This window comes from Narcine bancroftii, chromosome 7 (assembly GCF_036971445.1).
Source record: "Narcine bancroftii isolate sNarBan1 chromosome 7, sNarBan1.hap1, whole genome shotgun sequence".
NCBI lineage: Eukaryota > Metazoa > Chordata > Chondrichthyes > Torpediniformes > Narcinidae > Narcine > Narcine bancroftii.
The window spans coordinates 177,649,997-177,667,463 of NC_091475.1; the positions used below are offsets into that span (position 1 = coordinate 177,649,997).

At 38.9% G+C, this 17,467-nt stretch overlaps 1 protein-coding gene across 13 annotated transcripts in view; it reads left to right on the top strand.

Annotated features, from left to right (window-relative positions):
* The window catches only part of wasf3b (WASP family member 3b), a 246,852-nt gene that overhangs the window by 198,987 nt on the left and 30,398 nt on the right, over nt 1–17,467 (top strand). For 4 of the 13 annotated variants that reach the window (XR_011342246.1, XR_011342244.1, XR_011342248.1 and 1 more), the window contains 2 exons: nt 1,177–1,332; nt 11,664–12,559. The gene's annotated coding sequence lies outside the window, so the exon portion shown is untranslated. Of the gene's footprint in view, nt 1–1,116; nt 1,333–1,714; nt 4,013–11,663; nt 12,560–17,467 lie in introns of those variants that run through there. The other 9 variants (XR_011342250.1, XR_011342249.1, XR_011342251.1 and 6 more) reach the window with 7 other exon arrangements.

Below are 17,467 nucleotides of genomic sequence, written 5' to 3' on the forward strand. Positions count from 1 at the left end.
TCAAATTGTAGTTTTAGAGACCAATAAGAGTCAACTACTTTGATGGATACAGTCATATATAGATCAGGCAGGGAAGGGATGGTAGATATTTGCTTCCTTGTAAGACATTGGTGAATCAGATGGCATTTAAGAAACACTCACAAGTGGGATTATTGATCATGCTTTTTAATCTTGTTTATCTGATATCCTGAAGTAATCTTCCTCAGCTGCTAAGGCAGGATTTGTACTCCTGTTTCTGAATCATGAAACCATGGAAAATACATTAAGTTTGTCAACTGTAGGTGGAGAGACTTGCTTGCAAGGAAGAGACATTAAAGATTCAGAAAAGTTTTTTTAATATCTAAAAGACTATTTTAATTGATCTGAAAAATTGCCTTACTATTATATAAAACATGTTGTTTCCAACTGAAGAAAAAATATAAAGTTTACTTTGTTTAAAGGTATTAACAAATGAAAGTATTTAAAAGTTGAAATGATACTTTTCAGTAGATAGCTGATATGTCAACATTAGGAATGAATAAATGTCTGTTTTACATAAACTAAATGTTGAGACTTTTATTGAAGAATTCTCCAAAATAAAAAAAATCTTTAAGTCATTACTGGAAAAGATTTCCACATCACTGAGTTTCATTGTATTTTCCTACCGTCTTATCTTTGAGATTAAAAACACAAGGAGTATGTCCATGTCATGACAGAAAGAGAAAAGCATCAATTTGTTTAAATGTGCTCCTCCAGGTAACATCAGAAATTAATGGACAGTCACACAACAGAACTATGAGTTCAACCAATATGCAATTGTTCATAATTTCAAGAATTTAATAACATCTTTTGTGCAGCCCCACAAAATGAAGATTAAACACCAGACAAGTGGCTTTTTTTTGTTGTCTAGGAATTAATTCGACATTACCCACAAACACATTCACCGCTTTTAAAAGAGCTCAATTTTAAGATGTTTGACAATGTTTTTCTTTATTTAGAGGCAATAAGATTATTACAAACAAGGTAGAATAAGTGGATATATTCGAGTAGTGCCTTGCGCAAGTGTGAGAAACAAGTGGTTATAAATTGAATTTTACTCACTCACTCTTAACGTGTCCAATTTGTGTTCTGTTTCAGCCTGAATTGAGGAACTCTCAAAAAAAACTATTGAATTTATCTTTTTTTTTAATTGATAAGATTTGATCTGCAAGACAGTTCCTAGCTGAGATTACAGCTCTGATGTTTTTGTCATTGGTCATCATGGAAAGCTGTCACAGGCTTAAAGTGCCCTCTCCATTGGCACCCACTGAAACTGAAGAAAAAGCTGCCATGGACAGGAAATAAAACACAAAGGTGAGGGACCACATATATACCCAGTGTCTGGTGAAACATCTTCCCCATTCCCCAGTCCATGACAATCAAGATATTGCAGAAGTTAGAATACAGAAGCTTGTGGGTGGAAAGTCGGGACCAGGGGAAATCTGTTCTTGTAAAGAAGGCTGAGAGTAGAGGTCTAGAAAATGCTAATGACCCATAATTATTATGGCAACAAGACTTCTACCTGTCCTAGTAACCCACCAGTGTATTCCACCCATAGTTGTGGATTTCTCCTGTATTTATGCCCCACACCTATTTTATGTTGCCTCAATGGAAAACAATTTGGGTATTTACAATACAAGTTCTTGTCTATGAAATATTTTCCCTCTCATCTTACACCTATCTCCTCTTGTTCTAGAATCATCTACCCTGGAGAAAAGACTGAGAGCATTCACTTTATTAAGTTCCCTCATGATTTTAAAAACCTCTATAAGGTCATACCTCTGCCTCCTACACTCCAGAGAATAAAGACCCAGCCTATTCAACCTCTCCCCATAACTCAAGCCCTCCAGTCCTGGCAACATCCTCGTGAATCTTCCCTACAGCTCTTCCAATTTATTGATGTCCTTCTTGTATACGAGTGACCAGAACTGCACACAGTACTCCAAGTGAAGATCACGGGAGCAGTCTCACTGGACATTACCATATGCCTCCAACTTCTCCTTTGTGTCACTCACCAGATGCAGAGTAGCCCTAAATAAAAATCACGGATCTAATGGTCTAAACAGAAGACCCTGAAAGAATGTGTAACACTCAAAATCAAGGCACTATTCAATCTAGTGCTTAGGTGCACACTGTACAACTGGTTGAGTTGCTGTATTTGCCAATCACAGCTGTCTGAATTTAAATTATTTCAGATATTTGACCAAGTTTGTTTTCCTCATAGTAATTTTGCATTTTAATTAGAAAAAGATATCATGGCAGGAGTGTTACCTGTCATTCAGATGATGTCTTTTTCATTTTGGTCTCACTCATTGAATTTGTGGAGATCAATAAGGCCATCCATCTTTGTATGGAACCATTGAAGGTGGGTGGGATTTTGCATGACTATTCCTCATCAGTTTTTACAGTGGAGGAGATCACAGAAACTGAGGAATAGGAGAAAACAAGTGGCAAAGTGGTGAACCATGTTACAACTACCAGAGAGGAGGTCTTTGCAGCCTTGGAATATATTCTAATGGACAATCACCAGGGCATTCTCCCTACTTGTAGGAAGTTAGCGAAGAAAGTGTGGAGGCCCTTGCGAGATATTTACGTCATTGTTGGCCTTGGGTGAAGGGTCAGAAGATTAAAGGCCAATGTTGCACCATTATTTAAAAAGAGTAGCAAGGAGAAGCCAGACAACTGCACGCCAGTGAGCCTGACATAGGTGGATGGAAAATTGCTGGATGGGATTCTAAGGGACAGGATTTAGTGGCATTCAGATGGTCAGGCACTGACTGGAAGTAGTCAACGATTCATGTGTGACAGAGAGATCGTGTCTCACATATCTGACAAGACGTTTTGAAGAGGTGACCAAGAGGGCAGTGGACATTATATAGGTTGATTTTATCAAAACCTTTAATAAAGTCCCATTTTAGGTTAGTTTGGAAGGTTAAATCTCATGATCCAAAGTGAGCTGGGCTGTTGGATTCATAACTGACAGTGGAAGGAAAAAGAAGGTAATAGTAGAAGGATGTTTTTCTGATTGGATGCCTGTGTCCAGAGGTGTGCCACAGGGGTTAGTACTGGGTCCACTGGTGCTTTTTATCTACATTAACAATTTGAATAGTCATGTAGTTAACTTGACTAGGAAATTTGTGGATGACACCAAAAAATTAGGTATGCAATGGGACAGAGTGATGAAGGATCTGGATTAGTTGAAATGAGCCCAGAATACTATATTGGTTGGCATGCACTAGTTGGGGTGAAGGACCACTCTGTGACTCTCTACAAAGAAATAGTATCCTGAATATTGATTCTTAATTATTCTTTAATTACTTCCAGTTTGTTTTCTAAATGCTTCATAGTGTTTTAGAATTTGATTAATCATCCTGTTTTGACTGGGATGCTGAAACCATTCCATCTTATGGAATATTTCACCGTCACCAATCTTTATCTTCCAACCTGCTTAATTGGTTCAAAGCTCTTTTAATGCCGTTCATATCTCCTCTACAAAATGTGATATAATTAGCATATGCTGCATCCTAATCATTAGGTGTGGTGTGAACTGAAAAGGACACATAAATAGATTGTTTATAACTCTGGGAGGTACTGTTGGCTGATGAGGAATATGCTAATCAAAGATTGTCAAAAACCAGCAATGTGACAAAGTGAGAGTGCTGCATTCTTGAATGCTGACAAAAGACTCGCACTCTTCAATAGCTTGTGGAGTCTTTGTGGGCTGGAGAACGATGAAAATAGCTTGATGGTTGCTCACTAGCAATACAAAGAACTGTGAAAGAACAATGTATGCTGCGCTGAAAGCTGGCTTTATTTTTAGCGGCATGTTGTTGGCAGAGTTTTGAATTTATACCTGAGCGGGTAAATTCTAGTGCTCATTGAATTGATATATCGGAAAATCTTTTGAAATTGCCTTTGAAGATCAGATTCTAGTCGGTCTATCTGTATGCTAATGTATTATATATAAATAAATCATCCTGTGTTGAAGTTCTAATACTGTTAACGAATTCATGGCAACAACATTTAATTTATGTCCTATTTATGGCATGAGGAAATAATGGAAAGAATGGCACTTTGTATGAAAGTCTGTACACAGCATGGATGCAAGCTGCTACAAAATGCTGACAGCTGGTACATTGTAGGTCTTTCACTGGTGAGCTAGTGCTCCTCAAATTTACATAGAGTGGTTAAGTTTTACAGACTAGTCTAGCAAGAAGTCTTTAAAGATTTATAATCATGAAACAAATGCTGTTGATCTGAAGTGTAATGCTACTATAAATCATGCAGATAGGCCCAATGAAGGTGATTGGTGCTCCTGTCGTTCTTTATGGGCTGTTCTTTTCTCACCTTGATGCATGTGCTGGGCAGAAAGCTGCTGATACCGGGCAAATCTTCGATGTGTGATTTATAGTCTGAGGCTGCGTTCCTGAACCAATCCACCAAAATATATGGATAATTTAAAGGGATGAAGGTTTTGATGGCAGATGAACTATTGCAGAAGAGAGATAGGCCATGTTATGAAGATGGAAGTAAACAGTCCTGCTGGTGAATTAGTTATGGGGTAGGAAGCTCAGGTCAGGGTCACATAGAATGCTATAATTAATTTAAAAATGACATTTCCAGTTTGTCACATGAGGCTCTGGGGTGTGACTGAGTTGCCACAGAGCAGTGATCCTTTGTCTCTTTTCCTGACTTTATTTCTTCACTCGTTTCATATCTAGTTATAGTGTTTATTTCACGTTTACTGCCCATCTGATTGTGGGAGTTATAAATACTTATTTTCATCAGAAAAAAAATAATTAATGACTACGGTATGAAATCTTAAGGCCATTGTTTTCATAAGGTTCTCATGTTATTACTTTTATGGAACAAAGGTGTAAAAGAAATATGATGGATAGCTGGTATAAATAATATAAATGAATTATTTCATTTTAGTGGAGTAAAATAATTTATGTAATTTTGTTGCATTAGATGTCTGACTTTGAAAACCCAGAATTATTTTTTAAGGGCAATTTTATTTAAAAGGCAGTAACATAGTTGGCAACACTTGGAGAAATGTATTGGTGCTTTCAACGGTCTTTGTTACCCTAGTTATGACCTGAAATAAGTACAACTTTTCTTAATATACACCAAAGATTTAAGGTTGGGGCCCCATCTATTTCTTAGCACAATGGAACTCTTCACTACATTGGCCTTTGATTTTCACTCTGCTTGTCCATCAACTTCTTTGCCCCCTGCCAACACAGCCTGGTTTGGAAATGAATGCCCTGGAACATAGGAGCCTGTAGAATAGCCAAGTCAATCATGGTCACCAATCTCCAGCCATTGATAATAATAATGATTAATTTATTGTGACACACTGTACAATGTGCTTCTGCCCAAAAATCTTTCTTGCTGCAGCTGAACAGGTACTTATCAAGAAAAACTATAAAAGTAAACTAAGTGAATTAAACTAAAAGAGATAATAAATACATAGGATAGATAATAAATGTTCACAGTAATCATCGTGCAAAAAAGTGACACAGACAGTTCACGATTAGTGTACCAAGGGAAGGTGGAAGAGTCTGATAGCTTTTGGAAATACATTCTTCTTGAACCTAGAGGTGCTGGTTTTCAGGCTTCTGTACCTTCTGCCCGAAGGTAGTAATGAGAAGAGGTTGTGACCAGAGTGATGGTGGTCTTTTATGATGTTGATTGCCTTTTTGAGTTAGTGCCTCACATAGCTGTCTGCAAAGGATGGGAGGTCAGAGGCTGTGATGGGCTTGGCTGTCTTTGCTACATTCTGCAGCCTTCTGCATTCCTAGACACTTGTATTGCCAAACCAGGCCATGATACAACTCGTATAGTATGCCTGTAGAAGTTTGTTGAAGATATCTTTGCGGGGTGCTGCCTCATGTTAATATCATAAAAGATCCCCATCACGTTCTTCTCACTGCTACCTTGGGGCAGAAGGTACAGAAGAAGCTTGATGCCCAGCATCTTTAAGTTCAAGAGCAGTTTCATTCCAACAGGTATCAGACTCATGAACCTTCCTGCTGTCTACTTCATAACACCTCTTCAAGACCACGTCTGTCTGCACTACTGACTTAGATAATCTTTTGCACTAAAACCAACTGTGAATATTTTTATTTTTTCCTCTTTTTATATTATTATTATTATTATTATGATTATTATTATTATCTCTTTTCTCTTGTGTGTTATATGTTTTATGTCCCTGGGAAGCTGCAGCATTAAGATTTGCATTGCATTTGGATATTGTATTAATGTTTCTGACAATGAACTTAAACTTAACAAATTGTGAACTCTTCTCCAACTAAATCATTGTATCCTATCAGATTCTTAACTGAACTTAAGTCCAAGCTGATTTTTTACAAGACCAACTCCTACCTGCATGGTGTAATTTGTCTTCTTGCTTGTTAACCTTTGTGTGACTTAAACCTCCATCCGTACTTTTGTAGCCTCCAGGCTGGGCTGTACAGTCATCCACTGGATGGTCTGTTACTTCACTAGAAGGCTCAGAAAATTAAGTTCATCTGAAACTCTGTTGCCCTTTTCTACTATGACTATATTCCCGACTCTATTCTGGGAACTTTGTTCACGTGGTATCCACAGTCCACTTTTGAATTTGAGAATAGTACAATAGAAAAGATAGTGAGGTTGTTGTGGTGGGACAAGGTAGGGTCAGTGGTTGCAGGACAGAGTAAAAGATAAAAGCTTGTACCTTTCTGTAAATCTAAAGGGAGAGTGAGATGAAACGGAAGTGGAATTTTATTGAGGTTTAAGTCCAATCATCACACTATCTTCAATTGTATCTGTATGACTGCTGAAGGTTAACTTTATAGTACCTGTCCAACAATGTCCAGCTGCTATCTCCCACAGAATTGAGTCATTGGAACTGCACCAGCTTACTGTTACTGGCAAATATTGTATTCCACTCAAGGGAATCGTGTTAGTGAGTGACATGTATTGTGAATGGGTAATATATTTGTTATGTTTGAATTGATGGCAACATATGCAAATGCATGACAGCTTAGAGGAAGGTGCATATGTGAGATACATTTGTCTTTTTATTTCAATCATTAATAGACATTGTTAGATGTGAAAGGTGGCAATGTCGTTGTAGACGGGATTAAATGTCTTTGATATACTTGATGGTGTGTGGAGCCGTTACTTGGTATTAAATGCACATTCTTGCTCCTTCTCCTCAAACATTCAATTCAACATTTGCCTTCTCTCTCTGCCTCTTTGCAGTTCCTGGAGGGCTGCCTGATGTCCATGGGGTAGAGGAACTCCCTTGTGTTCTCGACTATGAAGGCCAGTAGGAATGCAGTGGGATTTTGTGTGCCCTCTGTCACCTGCATTCAGCCATGACTAGCACTAAACTTTAATCCATGGAATAACCATTTACATCCATAAAGAATGTCTGTAGGCTGACTTTCGTCAGCTGGCTTGAGCTGAGTTAATCATGCATAAAATTAGGCCAACGTTTAGATACCGATCATAAGCCACACAGTTGGTGCTGATTGGTCGTGGAAATTACATTAATAATGTCTGTGTGTGTTCTGTCAAGTGCATGTTGTAATTTCAAGTTCTGGTCTCAGTCCCTTTGATTTTATTTTAAATTACTAGGCTATGAATCTGCCAGACTGCCATCATATCCTCAGTGGAGAGAGGGCAGCACCACCATTATTAGAGGGATGCAATTGGAGTGCAATTTTGCATGGGGCATTTCCATTGTAGATTTATTATGAACTCTGTCAGTCAATACAGAATATATAACTTTGAAATGGAACCCAAGTTATTAACTATGCCTGTATTTGTAAGTACTCTGGGCCCTTGTCCTTTCCCTCACCTGAAATTGCATTAATTATTTTCATTTCCCATGCATTCCCACATACTGTCTCTTCAGAGTTGTTGAGGGATAAGTAGATGATAGTTTGCTTTATTTCTTACTGTAAAAAAAGATGACAAGAATCAACTTGATACATTTGAAGTGAAAGAGGTAATCATTCAAAATTTGGTGAGAGAAGAAAGCTTTATGGATGTGTGCATCCATCACGCTATTGGGACCAATACCCAATGTGGCAATCCGTTTTCCCACTGTAGAGTGCCAAAGCAAAATTATTTGGCCTTTAGTGCAGTGTTCTGGATTAAAGACAATGAAAATATCCTTAAATGAGGAAATGTAATTGTTACAAGGTAAAATCTCTTCCATAGAGACTGAAAACAAGGAAGGTTTGTATCTGTGTTGCCTTCCTGGAGGATAACATCTTGCCCTTAAAAGCAAATGACAAAATTGTTTCTCAAATAAAAGCCCTTTCAACACAATCAAAGAGGCATAATTAATGCTGGAATCTTGAGCTAACATTGAACTAACGGAAGAACTCATCAGATCAAGCAGCATCCACGTGTAGAAATGGTCAGTTCGCATAAAGTTCGGACTCAATAAAGGGTCTCGACCTGAAATGTTGACTGACCATTTCTATCCATGGATCCTGTCTAACCTTCCGAGTTTCTCAAACAGCTCAAAGAAGTTGACTTGGTTCCCTTCCAATAAGTATTTCAGAAATCAGGAGAGAGAGGAGCAGTGTATGTTTTTGATCCATTCTGAATCACCATTTCAACATTTCTGCAGTCAGCCCTTCAAAGTAAACAGGCTCATTAGACATCAATTGCTGTTAACTAATCTTCAGCAACCTAGAAATGATGCAAGGAAAACCCAAATGATAGAATGCAATGGGAATCATTGATCCAATCCTCTTGAATATCATGTTTCAAATTACTCATATGCTATGACACAAACGGTCTCATTTTTATTTTAAAAAATGCTGTTTTCTTTTCACTTTCACCTTATAGAACAATAGAGCACAGTCCAGGCCCTTCAGCACGTGATGTTGTGCCAACCTATATAGACCTACTCAAAAATCTAAACCTTCCCTACCTTATAACCCTCTATTTTATTTTCATCTGTGTGCCTGTATGAGAGTTTTTTTAAGTATCCTTATTGTACCAGCCTACAATCCATGTCATTCCAATCATTCTAGGAACCCACTACACTCCATGTTAAAAAGAAAACACAAACTTACCCCTTCCTCCCCTCACTTGGACAGATGTTCTCTGGTGTTTGCTACTCTCACCCTGAGGGAAAACGATGCTGGTTGTCCAACCTAACTATGCCTCTCTTAATTTTGTAAACCCCTATTAAGTCACCTCTTATCCTTCTTCACTCCAAAGAGAAAATCCATAGCTCTGTTAACCTTGCCTCATTAGACACATTCTCCAACCCAGGCAACATCCTGGTAAATCTCCTCTGCTACCTCCCCAGAGCTTCCACATCCTTACTATAATGAAACGACCAGAACTGAACACAATATACCTTGAGGAAGGGCTCAGGCCTGAAATATCACTAATATGTCTTCACCTCCTAGGGACAAAATTCTAAGTGTGGTCTAACCAGAGTTTTATAGAACTCTTGAACTCAATTCCCTGATTAAAGATACATAACTAACATTTCGATTTGCGCCCTTTATCAAGGTATGAGCAAAACGTAGACAGGTGTCTGAATAAAATGGTGGGGGGAGAAGCACAGGCTCACAGATGAAGTAATCAGTGGATAAAGGAAGGAGCACTCGAGAAAGTGGGGGAGGGGGATAGCTCTGTGAATGGAGAGGGAAGGGGGTTGGACAGCTGGAGGAAAGGACAGAGGGATAGAAAAGAGAGGCAGAAACGAGAAGTCGATATTAATGCGATCTAGTTGGAGAGTGCAAGATGGAATATTAGGCATTGCTCCTCCAATTTACAGGTGGCCTTGGTTTGGCAGCGCATGAGACCATGAACAGACATGTCAGCATGGGAGTAGGGTACAGAATTAAAATGGTTGGCCACTGGGTGATCCCTGTAATTTATGTGGACAGAGCGAAGGTGCTCAGCGAAGTAATCTCCCAGTCTGCGTCCAGTCCCTTCGATGTAGAGGGCAGTAATCCAGAGATCACTACCTTTGAGGTCCTGCTTTTAGTTTCCTTCATAACTCCCTATATTCCCTCTTCAGAATAGAATCCCTTTTCTTACCTATGTCATTGGTACCAACATGGACCACAATGTCCTGCTTGAGAATGCTGTGTCCTCAATCTGAGACATTCCTGAATCTGGTACCTGGGAGGCAACATACTATCAGGGAGTCTTAATGATGTTCACAGAACCCCCTATTTGTTCCCCTAACTATCGAATCCCTAATGACTATAGCTCTCCTGAACTGACCACTATGAGTTATCCCTGGTAGATATTCCACCCTAAACAGTATACTTATTGTTGAGGGGAATGACCACAGGGGTGCTCTGTGCTGACTGCCTATTGCCCTTCACTAACAGTCACCCAGCTACCTGCTTCTTGGGTGTGATTATCTCCTTGTAGCTTTGGTCTATCATCCCCGCTGCCTCCCAAATGATCTAGAGTTCATCCTGCTCAAACTCCAGTTCCTTATCATGGTCTGAAAAGAGCTGAAGCTGGATGCACTTCTTGTAGGGGTAGTCATCAGAGACACTTGTGCTGTCCCAGATTTCCTATAACCTGAAATTAGAGTATACCACTGCCCTAGCTGCCATCTCCACTATTATTCTGGGTTACTATGAAAAGATCTTACCTGGTCTTGCCTGTACCTGTAGCATATCCTCACTCTCTGCTCAGTGAACTATCTTGAGCCAAAGCCTCTAATTCACCACTCCTACACTGGGCCACTCACACAGTGGTCACTCTACCAAGGCCACTCTGCTTGAGCTTCCCTTTTTATTTGCTGCTGTCTCATGGACTCCAACCAGTCGCCGAGGTTCTCGCTCCGTTTCAATTTAAACTCCCCTGAAGCGAAGCACAGTTCCTGACACTCACCAGTCCTTGGGCATAGATCAACAATAAGATCAACAAAAAATATCCCATGAAATTAGTTTTGAATTTATCTCTCCAAGTGCATCATTCTTGACTTTGACTGGTTTTGACCAATTGAAATAGCTTGTCATGATGTACATTACATAGTTTATTTAAAATTATAAAACTAGCAATCATATCAGCTTTTAACACTCAGTATTCCAGTGAGAAATTATCCAATTTACTAATAATTCCCATAATTCAATCCCTCAGTCCCCTCAATCACCCTGGCTGCTAACTTCCAACAATGGAAATGGTGCACAATATTCTAATTCATAAAGCAGTTATTCCATTAGAATTTAGATTGATTGGAAAAAGGGAAAGCCAGCAAGTTCAAATGATTTACTAATGTGTAATCAGATTCACAAAAAAATGAATCTTCAAACTGAACTAATAGCAGCAGTGGTAAATTGCAATTTAGAAAGTACAGGCAAGCAGCAAGATTTTTTTCCACTGAAGAAAATGGCATGAAACATTTTGAATATGGCATACATTTTGGAACTTGCATATTTCTTAATCGGCGTAAATGATATTTTGCAGCAATGAGATTAATAAAATTTACCACATTGTTTCTACTCCATATTTACATTCAATGCATCCTTGCACATCTTTATGCATGATTTATTCATTGAATAGTGTTGCAACAGCTTCAATTTATTTTCAGTAAGGATCCTCGGTCTTTTATTTTCAATGCCTATCATTTTCTTCTCATTTATGTTTCATGTCAGATCAAAAACCTATGAGATGTATGCAGAACAACGCTGACTGTTTCTCCTTATCTACATCCATAATTCAAACTGACAAAGAAAACAGTGGGTGAGAATGGCAAAACCTTCATTTCATGAACAACAGTTGGCCTCTTTTATTATTAGATTTCTGTCCAGCTCCTCAATGATCTGAGTAATGTTTTCAGAACTTTCCTGACAACGGCTGTCAAATTTGTAAGTCTGTAGGTTCCTGAGTGACATTTGGTCTCTATGTTTTTGTTTAAAGAACAGTTTCCTTTTTCCAGTCCCATTTCACATAAATGTCTTAGATAGAAGTAATTCAGGTTCTAATACCTCGTCTACTTTTTCTTTTGATCAATTATCAGTTTATTTGGGCCAATTTGCTGTAATTTGACCTCCTGACATAAAATCATCTTTTTTTGCTCTCAAATTTCCTCATTGTCTACCATATTGAACAAAAACAAATAGTGGTTTTTTTGGTTTGCTGCTCTCTGAAGAGTATATTCAGCTTTCTGCAGTAACAATGAACTAAATGGTCAGAAAGAAGGCAGGTGCAAATTTGTGTACCAGAAGATGAGCTTTTCACCATTCATGAACAGACCTGAACTTTGAGTATTATTACCATGACTCATTGCAATTGAGTCTTATAATACAATTGTTATGATTCATTATCAATTTCCAAGAATATATTGCATTATCAGTGATAACTACCTGGGGCTGTTATTTATTAAAGATGAATGAGTCACAAGACCCTGTACTAGTTGGTTAAGTGTATAAATATGCAATTGTTAACTTAGTTTCCATTTTAAATGTATCCAATCAACACCCAATGTTATAAGAATAATGGTATAAATTTCTTCAGGAACCAGAACAGTAAATAAGTCCAAATAAGTTCATTTGCTAATCTCTTAATTTCCTTCAATCGTTTTTCTCTCCTTTCCCACAGAAAATTGTCATATGAAATTACTGATATCCTCTTTCTTTCCCCAGTACCTTCTTGTACTTCATTTGAGGAAATCTTGTGTAGACATTGACTTCCTCAAACCTCTCTCCCTTTACATCTGAATACTTCAAACCCTGTATCTGTTATGTAACTTTATCATGATTAAAATACATAACCAACATTTCGGGCTAGGCAAAGCCTCTTCATCTGGATCCTTGACTTCCTCATTGGAAGATTGCAGTCAGTATGAATTGGAAACAACGTCTTCGCCTCCCTGATTATCAACACAGGTGCACCCAAGGATGTGTGCTTAGCCCACTGTTCTACTCATTATATACCCGTAACAATTCCAGTGCTATCTACAAGTTTACAGATGACACCACAGTTGTCAGCAGAATCACAAACGGCAATGAGGAAGTGTACAGGAGAGAGAGAGATCAGCACATTGAGTGGTGTCATGCCAACAATCTAGCGCTTAACGTTTGCAAGACCAGGGAGATGATTATAGACTTCAAGAAGAGGCCAGGGGAACATGACCCAGTCCTCATTAAGGGCTCAGTAGTGGAGAGGGTGAAGAGCTTTAAATTCCTGGATGTTAACATCTCCAAGGATCTGTCCTAGAGCCTCCATGTCCATCCAATCATGAAGAAGGTTTGCCAGAGGCTACACTTTGTGAGGAGTCTGAGGAGACTCTCAAAAACTTCTCCAGGTGTACCATTAAGTGCATTCTGGCTAGTTGCATCACTGTCTGGTATAGAGGTGCCAACTCTCAGGACAAGAAAAGACTCCAGGGGGTTGTTAACTCGGTCTGCAACATTACAGGCACTAGCCTTCACTCCATTGAGGACATCTACATAAGGCGGTGTCTTAATAAAGCAGCCTCTATCCTCAAAGACTCCCACCAGCCAGGCCATGCCCTCTTCACCCTGCTACCATTGGGAAAAAGGAACAGGAGCCTAAAGAGGAGCACGTAATAGCACAAGGACAGCTTCTTCCCTGCTGCCATCAGATTCCTGAATAATCAATGAACCCAAAAGACACTGCCTTACTTTTTGTACACTATTTTAGTTTTGGTTTTAATGTATTGTTATAAAAGTGGTGTATATGAATATTTACACTATAATGTTGCTGCAAAACACTGAATTTTGTGTCTTGTTCAGGACCATAAATTCTGATTCTGATTTGCAGTATCTTTGCTAGAAAAAAGGACACTGTTTGACTCACTGAGTTTCTCCAGCATTGAGTTTTTGCTGATACAGGGTTTGAATCTTTCTGAGCATGCTCATTTGATAGATCCTTGACTCGTATTCCCCAGACCAAAAAAGAGATATAGTAACTTTGGTGAAGGAATTTCACCAGGCTAATTCGTGGGAAGAGAGGGTTTTCCTACCCAAGAGAATCTAGAGCAGGGGTGTCAAACTCCAATTCACAGAGGGCCAAAATTAAAAACTTGGACTAAGTCGTGGGCCAAACTAAATATTTATTGAAAATTTTCAACAACATCTGCATGTTTTCTCTCAACATATGTAATGTTAAACTTTTTCTTATTAAAATAAATGTTTAATTATAGTTTTGGTTAAACTTTTTCCAGAAGAAGCATTAACAAATGAGAAATAAAATATTCAATAAATAATATTTCTCTAATAGCCTTTAAGCTCCTTTTAAATGTATTTTTTTTCACAAGCCAACAAGTCAAAAAAAACAACTTGCTTCAATGACAAACAGGTTTGTCTTTTAAAATGATGAACAGATAGTCTGCCTCCCACCTGTCTTGAAAGGTCCTGTTTTCTGTCTTTCGTTTGGCCATTTTTCGAAAGGGGTTTATTACGTGTGAGTTGGGCGACAGGTCGCAGATGCTAATGAAAGAGAGGAGGTGGGGGCGATTAGCGGGCTGACGGGCCGGCGCCAACGCATTTGCAAAGCATTCTGGGATTTGTAATATTAGCTGTGCATGCGCTATACTGGCGCGGTGGCCAGCGGGCCAGCTCTAATACCTATTTGATATGATCTTGCGGGCCAAATATAATTATATCACGGGCCAAATTTGGCCCGCGGGCCTGAGTTTGACATGTGTGATCTGGAGTTTGTGTCTGTATTCATTGGAGTTTAGAAGAATGAGGAGCGACCACTCTTAAGCAAATGGGAACTTGACAGGGTTGATATTGAAATGTGTGCACTCGTGGGGAATCTCAAATTGGGGGGCATAACTACAAGATAAGGGACAGTCATTTAAAACCGAGGTATGCAGACATTTATTCTTGCACAGGGTGGTGAATTTCTGAAATTCTCTGCCCTGGTGGCTGGCGGAAGCTGGATCATTAGAAATATTTAAAGTAGAGGTGGAGGGGTATATAGAAATGGGACAGAACTGGTACCAGCATAGATCAGCCATGATCATATTAAAGGTAGGCCGGACATGAGGGGAGTGATAGCCTACTGTTGCTCGTATTCTCTTGTGTTCTTATGGAAATAATTTTGCATGCATGACCAGGCCAAGCATTGGATTCTGAAGCCAACAGCAGTTGCAATCATGCAATTGTTTTGATTTCATTTTGAATATTTTTGAGCAAAATTGAATTCCCAATTCCAAATCTGGTTAGATGAATGACTGGATGTCATTATTTTGGCCCACACATCAGCAATGGTTAGGGAGTACAAATTCTCCCATTGTATCCTTTATAGACAGAATTAATCTAATAATTTAGATATCAATTTTAAATAACTACTTTCACCAATACAAGTACTATATATATATATATTTTTTTATATATATTACATTATTCATTTTTTGAGCCACTGTTTGAATTTTCTTTGTCAACCAGGGTATTTAATATTGAGTAGCATTTAAGACTCAAGACAAGAAATTGGACTGTACTGGAAAACATGCTAGAATTTTTAACAGAATTAACCCTCTCCAGCTTCACTTGCTGCAGATTCTTCATGAAATTAGTGCTCTCAGCTGCGATCAGATTCATATCGATAATTCAGTACTAACTGCAATATTACTGTTTATCATACTGGCACAGATTTAAAAAGTTCCTGCATCTCTTAAACGAGAGGAGCTCATTGTATCTCACCCCTGCTGAAAGGTATCCTAAAGCTTTTTTCCTGGAATCTATGCAAGAATAAAATAAAGAGAAAACATCGTAATTTTCAGATGTGGGGTCCTTATACTGATGAAATGTTGAGTACAGTAAAATCCCATTATCTGGTGCTCAATCAACCAGAAACTCAAACAAATGGCAAAAAAAAACCTCAATGAAATACATTTTTTAAAAAAACTTTTAAAATAATAAGAGTAAATAAAGTTCTAAATAAATGTTTAAAATTGTAAAAGTAAAGGTTCTCCAAAACAAGACACAACCCCTTGGGAGCAAACATTCAGCCAGCGGAGTGCCCCGTTTGTGCCCTGCCCACAGTAGCTGTTTGAATAAAGTTTCAATAAAGTTGCGTTTGAATAAAATGGTGGCACCCAGGATGAAGAGCTGCCAGTGCCACTCTCCACTGGGGCATCTCTTCCAATGCATCTCCCTATCCCTGCCTGGTATGCCTTTATTTTTATTAGTAAATTATTATTATTAGTAAGGCTTTATCTGTAAATTTAGTGGTGGGCGGGGGGTAATTATGACAGCTGCACAGTTAACAGAAAAATGTTACAGGGCCAGCGACCAAGGTTCAAATTTAAAGGAAGGTGTGCCGAGGGTCTGATCGGGATACTGTGTGGAGGTGAGTTGGGTTGCGCCAAGGGTCTGACTGAGACACTTTTGTGGAGGTGAGTCGGGTTACGCCAAGGGCCTGACCAGGAGAGCAGGGTAAAGAGCTGGTCGATGCCACTCACCACTGGAGTGACTCTCCCAAAGTGTCTCCCTGTCCCTGCCTAGTAAGAGTCTATATTTTTATTAGTATTAAGTATTAGGCTTTATCTGTAAATTGGGGAGGAGGGTTTAATTATGATGGGAGCATGGTTACCGTAGTGGCTAGTGCAAAGCTGTTACAGCGCCAATGACCGGGATTCAAATTTAAATGTTGTAAGTTACAGGAATGACTTGATTAAAGTAAAATTTACATAATTAAAGACAATACTGTTTTTTTTTCAAATTACTTTACATTTTGCACTGTCTTTTGTCTTTTAAAAGGTGTATTCTTAATCCAGATGTTAGGCAGTGTACGAGTGAATCTTGGTCAACTAGAAAATTTGCGATCCCCGTAGGTGCTGGAATAATGGGGATTTTACTATATCAGGAAAGTGTAAAACAAAAATTCTGCAGACACTGTAATTGAAGTAAAAACACCATACTGGAGAAACTCAGCAGGCCAGTGTACTTTACATAGCAAAGATAAAGATACATAACCAAAGTTTCAAACCAATTCCTTGATGAAGGGCTCAAGCCTGAAATATTGGTTTTGTATCTTTATATTTGCTATATCAGGAAAGTGTCAATGTTCAAAGAAATAAGAAGCCAATCAGGTTGATGAGGAAGAACAGAGTTTTTGGAAATGTCAAGAGTAATTAAATGATCCTGTAGGCAGCCTCCAAGAACGCGGCGCGGGCTACACACTCTACTGGTCTGGCAAGCCTTTGGATGAACGACGCCTATCTGGTGTAGGCTTCATGGTCAAGAACTTCATTGCCTCCAAACTCGAAAACCTTCCGACAGGCCACTCGGACCGAATCATGTCCATGCGACTCCCCCTTCAAAACAAGCGTTGCATCACCCTCATCAGTGTCTATGCTCCAACCCTCCAGGCGGAACCAGCAGAAAAGAACAAGTTCTACACTGACCTGCGCAACCTCATCCAACGCACCCCTACAGCCGACAAGGTTGTCATCCATGGCGACTTCAACGCTCGCATCGGCAAA